Here is a 9,497-nt window from a genome sequence, read left to right as displayed (position 1 = left end):
CGTGCGCAGCAGGGGTTTGGTCAAATGACTTGCCATATGGCCAGGCAGCCAGGCCCTGCGTCAATCCTCCCAGCAAGCAGCCAACAGCACTGCAACCAGGCTCTGTAGTCAACTACCCCTGCAGTCATCCAACCTCCCTGAGCCTAAAGTTGCCCGTGGACCCAATTCCCCAGGGGCCACATGACATTAAAATGGGAAGTTGGACAGCATAGCCCCCTTCTTTCTGATTTATTAAGCATGTCCAGATGGCTGGGCTGCCAAGTGTGGGTTCATTTGCATCCCCGATCCCAGCTAGGGCTCGAGGAGGTTGGGCATGTTCGAGCATTCGTTCCCATCTGTCACACGGCTTACAAGAAAGTGGGTATTTTTCCTCCGAGTTACTAGGAAGATGGTACCTCGGACACCCTTGAGGTCCAGCAATACTGAGCTGGGCGAATCCAGGGCCTGGGCCTGCCAGCCTTGGTCCCCAGGGACCTGGGTCCATGGGTGCCTCCCAGCTCATCCGGATTGGCCTCCCGTCCAAGCCTACCTTCCCCGGGAGCTGGCAGGGACGTGAAGTTGGCATCCCTGCACAGGGTGACCTGTCAAGGGAGGGCTCAGCCAGGCTGTGTACTCCGATCGATTGGGCACGCTTGGTCTGTTTAGGGATGGACTGCTTTTTCAGCCTTGTCTTTTGTTTCAAGCAAAGAGCTTCCTCCCCGCCAGAGACATTCCAAATCGAGGGCCTGCCACTTAAAGGAGGCCCATATCCTACCCAGCAGAGCGAAGGCTGAGCAGCCTTGGCAGCTTGCGCCCCCCAGTTGTCTGACCTGAGTAGAAGGGGGGAATTAGGTGGCGCCATATCCTGAACTACCAGGTTAATCCTGCCAGTAGCATATGATTGTCTCAAAGATTAAGCCATGCATGTGTAAGTACAAATGTCTGGTACAGTGAAACTGCAAATGGCTCATTAAATCAGTTATTGTTCCTTTGATTGCTGCATCTGTAACTTGAATGACTGGTAATTCTAGAGCTAATACATGCCACTGAGCGCTGACCTCCTGGGATTCATGCATTAATCAGGCCAAGACCAATCCGGGTTTGTCCAGCCGCTTTGGTGGCTCTAGATAACCTCGGACCAATTGCACGTACCTGTGACAGTGACGATACATTTGGATGTCTGCCCTATCAACTTTTGACGGTACTTTCTGTGCCTACCATGGTGACCAGTGGTAATGAGGAATCTGTGTTCGATTCTGGAGAGGAAGCCTGAGAAATGGTTACCACATCCAAGGAAGGCAGTAAGCATGTAAATTATCCACTCCCGGCTGGGGGAGGTAGTATTGCAAAATAACAATACTGGACTCATTTGAGGCTCTGTAATTGGAATGAGTGCACTTTAAATCCTTTAACGAGGATTCATTGGAGGGCAAGACAGGTGCCAGCAGCCACGGTATTTTCAGCTCTAATACATTATACTGAAGTTGCTGCAGTTAAAAATCTTGTTGTGGGATCTTGGGATTGAGCTGGCTGTTCACCGCAAGGCAAACTACCGTCTGTCCCAGCCCCTGCCTCTCTGTGCCCCTTGATGCTCTTGACCGAGTGTCCTGGGGGTCCGAAGGGTTTACATTGAAACAATTAGAGTGTGCAAAGCAGGCTGGTTGCCTGAATACTTCAGCTAGGAATAATGGAATAGGACTACAGTTCAGTTCTATTTTGTTAGTTTTCAGAACTGGGGCCATGATTAAGAGGGATCGTCTGGAGAAGTGGGAGTATGGTTGCAAAGATGAAACTTACAGGAATTAATGGAAGAGCAATACCTGGAGTGGAGCCTGTGGTTTAATTTGACTCAACACAAGAAAACGCACCCGGCCCGGACATGGAAAGGATTGACAGAATGATAGCTCTTACATGATTCTCTGGGTAGTGGTGCAAAGCCGTTCTTAGTTGTGGAGCAATTTGTCTGGTTAATTCCAATAACAAATGGGACTCCTCAATGCTAAATTCTTAGAGGGACTAGTGGCGTTCGAGATCGAGCAATAACAGGTCTGGGATGCCTCAGATGTCTGGGGCTGAATGCACCCTACACTGATCGGATCAGCGTGCGCCTACACTTCGCTGACAGGTGAGGGTAACCCACTGAACCCCGTTCCTGATAAGGATTGGGGATTGCAATTATTTCACATGAATGAGGAATTCCCAGTATGTGTGGGTCATAAGCTAGCTTTGATTAAGCTACTGCTCTTTGTGCACACCGTCCATCACTTCTGCCGATTGGATGGTTTAGTGAGGTCCTTGGATTGGCAACAGTCCTTGCGGAGTGCTGGGAATATGATCAAACTTGACTATCTAGAGGAAGTAAAAGTCATAACAAAGTTTCCATAGGTGAACCTATGGAAAGATCAATAATGGTGGAGCAACCTGAGCGATGGGCGGCACCAGCCCAAAACCCTCGGCCTCCTCCCAGATGGAACTCACACATGGTAGGCACAGTGCTCAGCCCTTGCACATCCAGGCCCGTGGATCAGTCCATGGCCACCTGGGTGCTTCGGTGAGGACCGGGCGTGTGGCAGGCTCCGCCACCTGAGAGCACAAGATTGGCGTATGAGTAGCCATGGCCCCTCTGGGAGGGGAACAGTGGTAGATCCTCCTGAGATGGAACCCATGCTCACACAGCATGACCCAGTGAGGGGAAAACTGAATGGCAGTTCCTCCACGGTCTAGAACCACCCCTAGAGGCTCTGCCACCTTAAGCCCTCCCGCACTTGATACCTGGAAGAGAAAGAGCTGGGGCTGCAAGGGTACACTGGCTCCTCTCAGCAAATGGCAGGTGGTATGTGGGAGCCACTCAATTCTTCCCTTCCTGTGCCTCCCGCCAGGGTAGCCCTCCTGCATGGCTTAGGCCCCCTGCCCAAGCGGGGGACTCTTGAATATGCTGGGGTCAAGCCTGTTGGGAGATGACTGGTGTGCAGTTGGGGTGACCCTTCCTTGTTTCTATGTACCTAATTCGTCCCAGCCCTTTGTGGTGGTGCTGAGGGTTTGAAGACTCATGTGTCCCTCCGAGGGGCCAGTGGCAGTGGGGTTGCTTGCTTCCATCACTCCGGGAGCACCCCTTGCCTGTGGCTTGGAGGGACCCCTGGGCAGAGTGCCTGTTAACACTCTTCAAATTGTGGAGGTCGACTCCCAGAGGGTACGCTTTGAACGGGGCACAGGCACGCCTCAATGTGCGGATGGTGGAAGGAAGGGCTGTGCCACTGTCGTTTATCAACAGGGAGGGATGAGGAATCGATGTGTTTGTTTCTTTCCCCAGGGTAAGAATTCAGGTTTATCAAAAAAGTGAAAAAGGACACTTGTTACACTTTTCAACCTTGGGTTCAAGGAAGAAGAGTACCCTAAAAAACTCAATGCTAATCGGAGTGCGTTATATATGTTTCATCCGCCCCGCATTGTAGTTATGGCAGTTATCATAGGGTTTTCTTCAGTATGTTGGCTGCCAGCCTCTTCCAGAGGCACCTCTGGTTTCAAGTGCAGTGTCCAGAGATTGAGGGTTTCCCCACTTACAACGTGCAAAACAAAGAGTGCAAAAATAATGTAAAAAATTGGAAAAGAATCCCAGTGGTTTATTAAGGGGTAAGTTCCCAATAAGTTAAAATAATGTTGTACTTGAAACAGACCGAGTTACTGGGTCTGTAGGTATATAATTATTGTGGGTTTGTCGACATGTTTCAGCTCCTTAGGCCCTAGGGGTCTGTGGAGCTTTCGTCAGGACTTACAAACAAGTAAAAGTACTCACACAATTTGTACAGTATCAATTTCCATAGAAAGTTATTTCAAAGTAGGATCAGGTCTCCAAGTTCTGAATTTGTAGAACTCGTAGCTGCATCGGGGAAATCGCTTTCTTAAGTGCAGGGCCGCGTGTGGATTGTTTCCCGACTAGTGGTCAAAGAAATCAAATATTTCAAAAAAACAATCATCCATGTTTGTGTTTATTTCATGATCATGAGTAACTACCAGGGGCAAGAGGACAACAGCGACGCCAGCGGAACAAGGTGGGCAGGATCGGTCCTCCGAGCTCTCTTCTGCTGGCCCCAGTAAGTTGTTCTGTTGTAATGATAATATTAAAAATTATACTTCCCTAACTTTTACAGCACCTAATTCATTCCAAACTGTTTCCTAATTCTATTTTTTACAAAATAGTCTTTGATCTTCTTTTAGACTGTTTCTATATTCTTATCCTGCCTCTACTATCACTCTCTGTGCTATTACTATTTGCTATTATTATGATTTGGTCTGTATAGGTAGCTAAGCTTACCCAGTCGGCAAGCAGTGTTAAACAAAACTCTGATCCAGCAATAGCTCTGGGTACTGAGTGCAGTCCTCTGGGTTGCCCTTGCTGTCTATTCCAGTCTTCTTAATGTAAGTGCTTTGACAATTTCCAACAACAAAATGTCAATGTGTCCACCAAGAATAAGGTAGTAGTTGGCTTTTTTGATTTGATAGGAGCACATACCATACCACTAGTGTTTCAGGGACTATTCTGCACATACAGAAGTATAGATAAGAGAAATAGAACATTGTTGATGAAAGGTGCAGTTCGACTTTCCACATACCTCAGTCCGAACAGAAGTTGAACCCCCAATCCCCTGACCGACTATCTAGTGTGTCTGACCAATGATCATACGACCCAGAAGAACAGAAGATGACCACAGCCGAGTCCCAACCTATCAGAGTCACGGAAGCATGCCTGCAAAGTGCAGTAGTGCAAACCCTTCTGCTCACTCACTCGTGAACAAAAACCACACAGTGTTTTTTAGTTTTAAAGTTTTATTTCAAATAAGAAATAAAAAAACTATTTCTTTATTTTTAATAGCGCAGTATTCCGAGCGAGCAGTGGTGATAGATGACTTTAAAGTTTAAACACCCTTCCCTAGAATCAATATACTTCAACTTAACACATCTAATTATTAGAATAACTATGCAGGAGCCCTCACCTTGTTTGAACTTCAAGCACTGCTGGTGATGAGGAGTAGGTGGTGAATTGAAAAGCTCTTGTTGGCAGAAGGACAATGGAATCTTCTGTCTGTAATTTGAAAAATGGTGCACGTTAAAAAGCAAGCATTCATCAATTGTGCCAAAAAGTGTAGCATGTAATAATAATAATATTAATAATACAGAAACTTATTGAGCGCGAACAGTTACCTCTGGGGAGGTGTCCCGGCGCTAAGCATATAAAAGGTTAACACCCTCCCCAAAACCGTCACTAAAAATAGGTTATGTATTATAATTTTCTTCCATTACAAGACGAAATAGGGGGTGGTGTATGACATCTAAAAATATGACATGTTTTTTCTAGGCTTCACAACATCGGATGCGGCACATACTACCGCCACCACCAGTGCCGGGGCCAGCAGCGCGGAGGCCTCCACTCCCGGGGGAGATGCAGCGGCGCCACAAGTGCCACCAGGAGGAGCTGTGGGGGATGGCTCAGCAGCGGCGGACGATGGTAAGTTATTATACTTATTGACATTTTAGAGTAGGCTCGCAAAGGAGTGTATGATATACTGTACAGTAGACTGTACACTAGTACAAGTACACTGTACTGTTAAGAACAGTTACTAATTTAGAACTACATTTTTGCCAATCACAGAGAAGACAGTCACCCTTGACTTAGCAATAGCATTAGTGGCTGTAGTTCTCAAGTAAGCAATGGCCCCCTCTATTTGACTTCAACTCTGCTGGGAAACTTTTATCGTGAAGCCAAGTCATATCAGATAAAATTTAGGGATGTGATGAACGAAAAGGGAAAGAAGGGTGAAAGGAAGGACAAGCGAGTCATAACATTTATGACTGTAAAGAATGATACGTGTTTTTGAATGCAGGCAGAGGTGGCTGATAGGAAGGAATCAGATGCATGGCTGCTTGAAGCAAGGATTGTTGAAGGAGATAGAAAAGATGACTGCCTGTGTGGGTGAATCAGAAAATGCATGTGTGGTGTGCATTGCAATATATCATTTGGGTGAAACTCAAATGCAAGTCAAGACAGTGGTTTACCAAATGAAATGAAAAGGGTGTTAGTTGGTTGCTGAGAAAAAGGAAAGTTGTTATAGTTGAGACATTAAGAAGAATGATAGACGTTTACTTTGGAAGCCTGGATGGTATCTTCTTCCTCGTAGATAGCAGAGGTGTATGTAGAGCAGACGCTCAGTGGATGAAGAGTTTTACTTTAAACAGCATGTCTGTGCCAGAGTAGCAAAGCAGAGGAAATCCAAATACTAGAAGTTGTGATTGTTCAGAAATACTCCCCTTGACTAACAGTACAGTAGTTTACTTTGCAAGCATAGCATATACTGTGTATGTATTGTATAGTTGACATTATATCAAGTCAAGTCCCTTACTCCGGCAATTATGGGCACCACACTCACTCCCTATGTTAATAATTTTCTTTCAGCTGTGTCATGGGTGAGCTATTGCTGTTGTTCACTCAATCTATCAAAACAAAGCACCTAAAGTCATCCATCATATAAGCAAAGATCATGGGATCGGCAGGATATATGATCAGAAATGAATAATCTTCATTTTCCTTTTGTAGTAGCCAAGGCCCGGGGGGGCAGTGCAAAATATAAATTACATTGAGCAGTAGCCCTTGATGTAACCGAGTATGGCCAGTGCCACCCCTATAGAAAAGTAAGAGTTTCCCTAGCCCCACCTGCATGTACTGCTTAAAGTAGTGCGAGTCTGCGTCATCCTGGCTTGTGTCTGTTTTTCTTGGGTTTAAGCTGAGTGAGTTGGCATTATGTCGGCTACCACAAGTTCACGTACAAGTAATTTCTTTTGCAAAACAAGAAAAAAAAGAAGAAGACTGGTGTACTCTCTGACTCTTTGACTATGTAGTGAGTCCATAGTGCTGCTAGTAGAAATCCTGAAACTCCCACTAATATTACAGGCCTACAAAGAAGGCAGAAAGATACATGCCAAAATGTTATACTGTTCTTGCAAGTTGCTAGTGTTACTGTGAGACAAATTTCTGTTGAATTATTTTGTGTTAATGTTAAAGAGCATTGATTACAGTATTTTTCTTTATTTTTTCATATAGATGCCGCCGGAGAGTGGACTCCCTGGAGCACGTGGTAGAGAAGCTCCAGCGCCAGATCCGGGAACTCCGCAAAGAGATGCGGGACCACCTGTTCACAGGACACTGCTGGAAGAAGTGCCTGTCCCTTGCTCCTTTTTTAAAGACTGCTTGGGGGAGGAATTGGGCGTTGGGGATTCAAAGGGAGTTTTGAAGGACATTTGGACATTGTTTGAGGTTAGGGAGGGGGTTGAGTTGGGTCTTTTGAATAGTTTATTTTTGTTAGGAAAAATATATTTATTTATTTTACATACTTAAACATAGTATACACATTCATATTGTTTTGTGTGGTGGTGGGCGGGGGTTACTGTACGTTTGGTTTCCTCAAACTTACCAGCATGAATTATCTAAACATCCAAAAATGTACAAAAGTGCCACTAACAGAGTTAGTAAATTCAATTGCCCTACTAGAACTTTACTAGTACCACTGTCAGTCTCTCCTCTCCTCCGAGTCCTAGCCCATTATTCTACCTCCCCAAAATGCTTATCTTACCTGTGATTTGTGTTTGAGAATAGGGCTAGGCACAGGGCTGGCTGCATGGCAAATGACAATTAAGGTAGGTTGGGTATGGAATCCTGGACGGATGAAATGTCATCGTTGTGCTGGTAGTAGTAGTGGTACACACTGGCAGTAGCAGCATATGAAAAAAAAAGGAAATGAAACATTGAGTGGCCGGCGCCTAGCATTAGAACAGTACGATAGATAGTACGGTAGAGAACAGTGCCAAAAATTGTAGCCTAAGCAGTGCTAAAGTATTCAAAATATAAGTACTAGGGGGGGGCGTGGCTTGGCGGGCGAAGATGGCGGCCGCAGCCTTGTAGAGCTCCTGCCGGCCCAGACTTAATTTGCTCATTTATCCTGGCCCCCGAGCCCGCAGTTGGTACCTTGTGAGTGGCATCGGTACAGGAGGGTGTCCTGCCTTCTCCAGTGTCTTGATCCCGTGATTCCATCTTTTCTGGGACCCTGAGGCGACGGCGGCGACGTGAGGCCTAGTGACCAGCCGCGAACCGGGGACCTCGATTTTCAGGACGCCGAGTGGCGGTTGCAGGCACGCTGCTGAAGGTGGCATCGACGGCGCGGATTTCGGCCCGGCCCTGCAGCCTCAGTTGCCCACGGATCGCAGAAGAGCCCTGTATTCCTGTGCTGTGCCTTGGGAGGACACTTGTAGGCGACACGGCGTGGTGGAGGCCTGCCCCCCCCTGGTGAAGCCGGGTCCTCGAGTTTTGCGACACCGGGGCTGCCCCTGTCACTCCTTCCTTTGAGGGCACCAGTGCCGACGTCCCGACCCGGGGCCGGAGGCCTCCTGCGCCCATAGCTGCGGCCTTGCTCCTGAGGGCCTACTGAGAATCGTCGCGGGTGGTGTCCGCCCCGCCCAAGGAGAGGGCCCGCTGAGCCTGAGAGACGGCCATGACCAGAGCTGGTGGAGGAGGCCCGCCTAAGCATGGCCCTATTGATAAATTTACGGGGCCCAGTGGTGGCTCCGGGGCATCTGGCGGCGGTGGTGGGCCAGGGCCAGACAATGCAACAATCCTTGCTGCCATCACCCAATCCCGGGACATGCTTGATGCTAAAATCGGGGCGGTGGGAGCGGACGTTACACTGCTGCACCAAGACCTCCGCAATGCGGTGGAGCGGATCACTGAGACGGAATCTCGAATCTCGGTGACCGAAACGGACATTGGCGCTCTGAAGAAGAGAATGGCGGAGGTGGAGTGTATCCAAAAGACTCTAGCGGCCCGAGTGGAAGATGCCGAAGGGCGCGCACGGAGGAACAACCTCCGCTTTATCGGTTTTCCGGAGCGGTGTGAGAAGGATGGCATGGAGCGGTTTCTGACTCGATGGCTGGAGAGCTGGATCCCCGAAGGGACACTGTCCGCGTGCTTTGTGATCGAGCGAGCGCACAGGGCCTTGACTCAGCGGCCCCCGGAGGGTGAGCGTCCTCGGCCTGTTATTGCTCGGCTTTTGAACTACCACGACCGCGATGTCATACTGCGGGAGGCGAGGAACAAGGGTTCGCTCACTTATGAAAACCACACCATTATGATCTTCCCGGATTATACGACAATGGTGCAGCAACAGAGACAATCCTTTGTGGCCGCCAAAGCCAAGTTGCGGGGCCTGAAGCTCCAGTACTCTCTCCTGTACCCGGCCCGCCTGCGGGTGGTATACCAGTCCCGGACGCACTTCTTTGATACGCCCGAGGAGGTATTTCGTTGGACCGACGAAGCAGTGAGACTCAGGCCGCACACCCAACCGGGGCTGGACCCGGGCGGGTCCCAGGGATCGTCGCCGGAGCGGACAAACCGCCCAAACCAAAAGGACGACATCGGAGGTCCAGATCGCGGAAACGGTCAGCCTCCGCTAGTGCAACACAGACCAATGGCATGA

General features: G+C 48.4%; 1 pseudogene; it reads left to right on the top strand.

Moving 5' to 3' along the window:
* Positions 1-850: 850 nt before the first annotated feature.
* LOC147727484 (18S ribosomal RNA) lies at positions 851-2,387 on the top strand (annotated as a pseudogene).
* Positions 2,388-9,497: the final 7,110 nt, after the last annotated feature.

The sequence above is a fragment of the Lissotriton vulgaris genome, chromosome 3_1 (genome assembly GCF_964263255.1).
Source record: "Lissotriton vulgaris chromosome 3_1, aLisVul1.2, whole genome shotgun sequence".
Classification (NCBI taxonomy): Eukaryota; Metazoa; Chordata; class Amphibia; order Caudata; family Salamandridae; genus Lissotriton; species Lissotriton vulgaris.
Note: the sequence above shows the minus strand (reverse complement) of the source record. Positions and strands in the feature narration are given on the sequence as shown.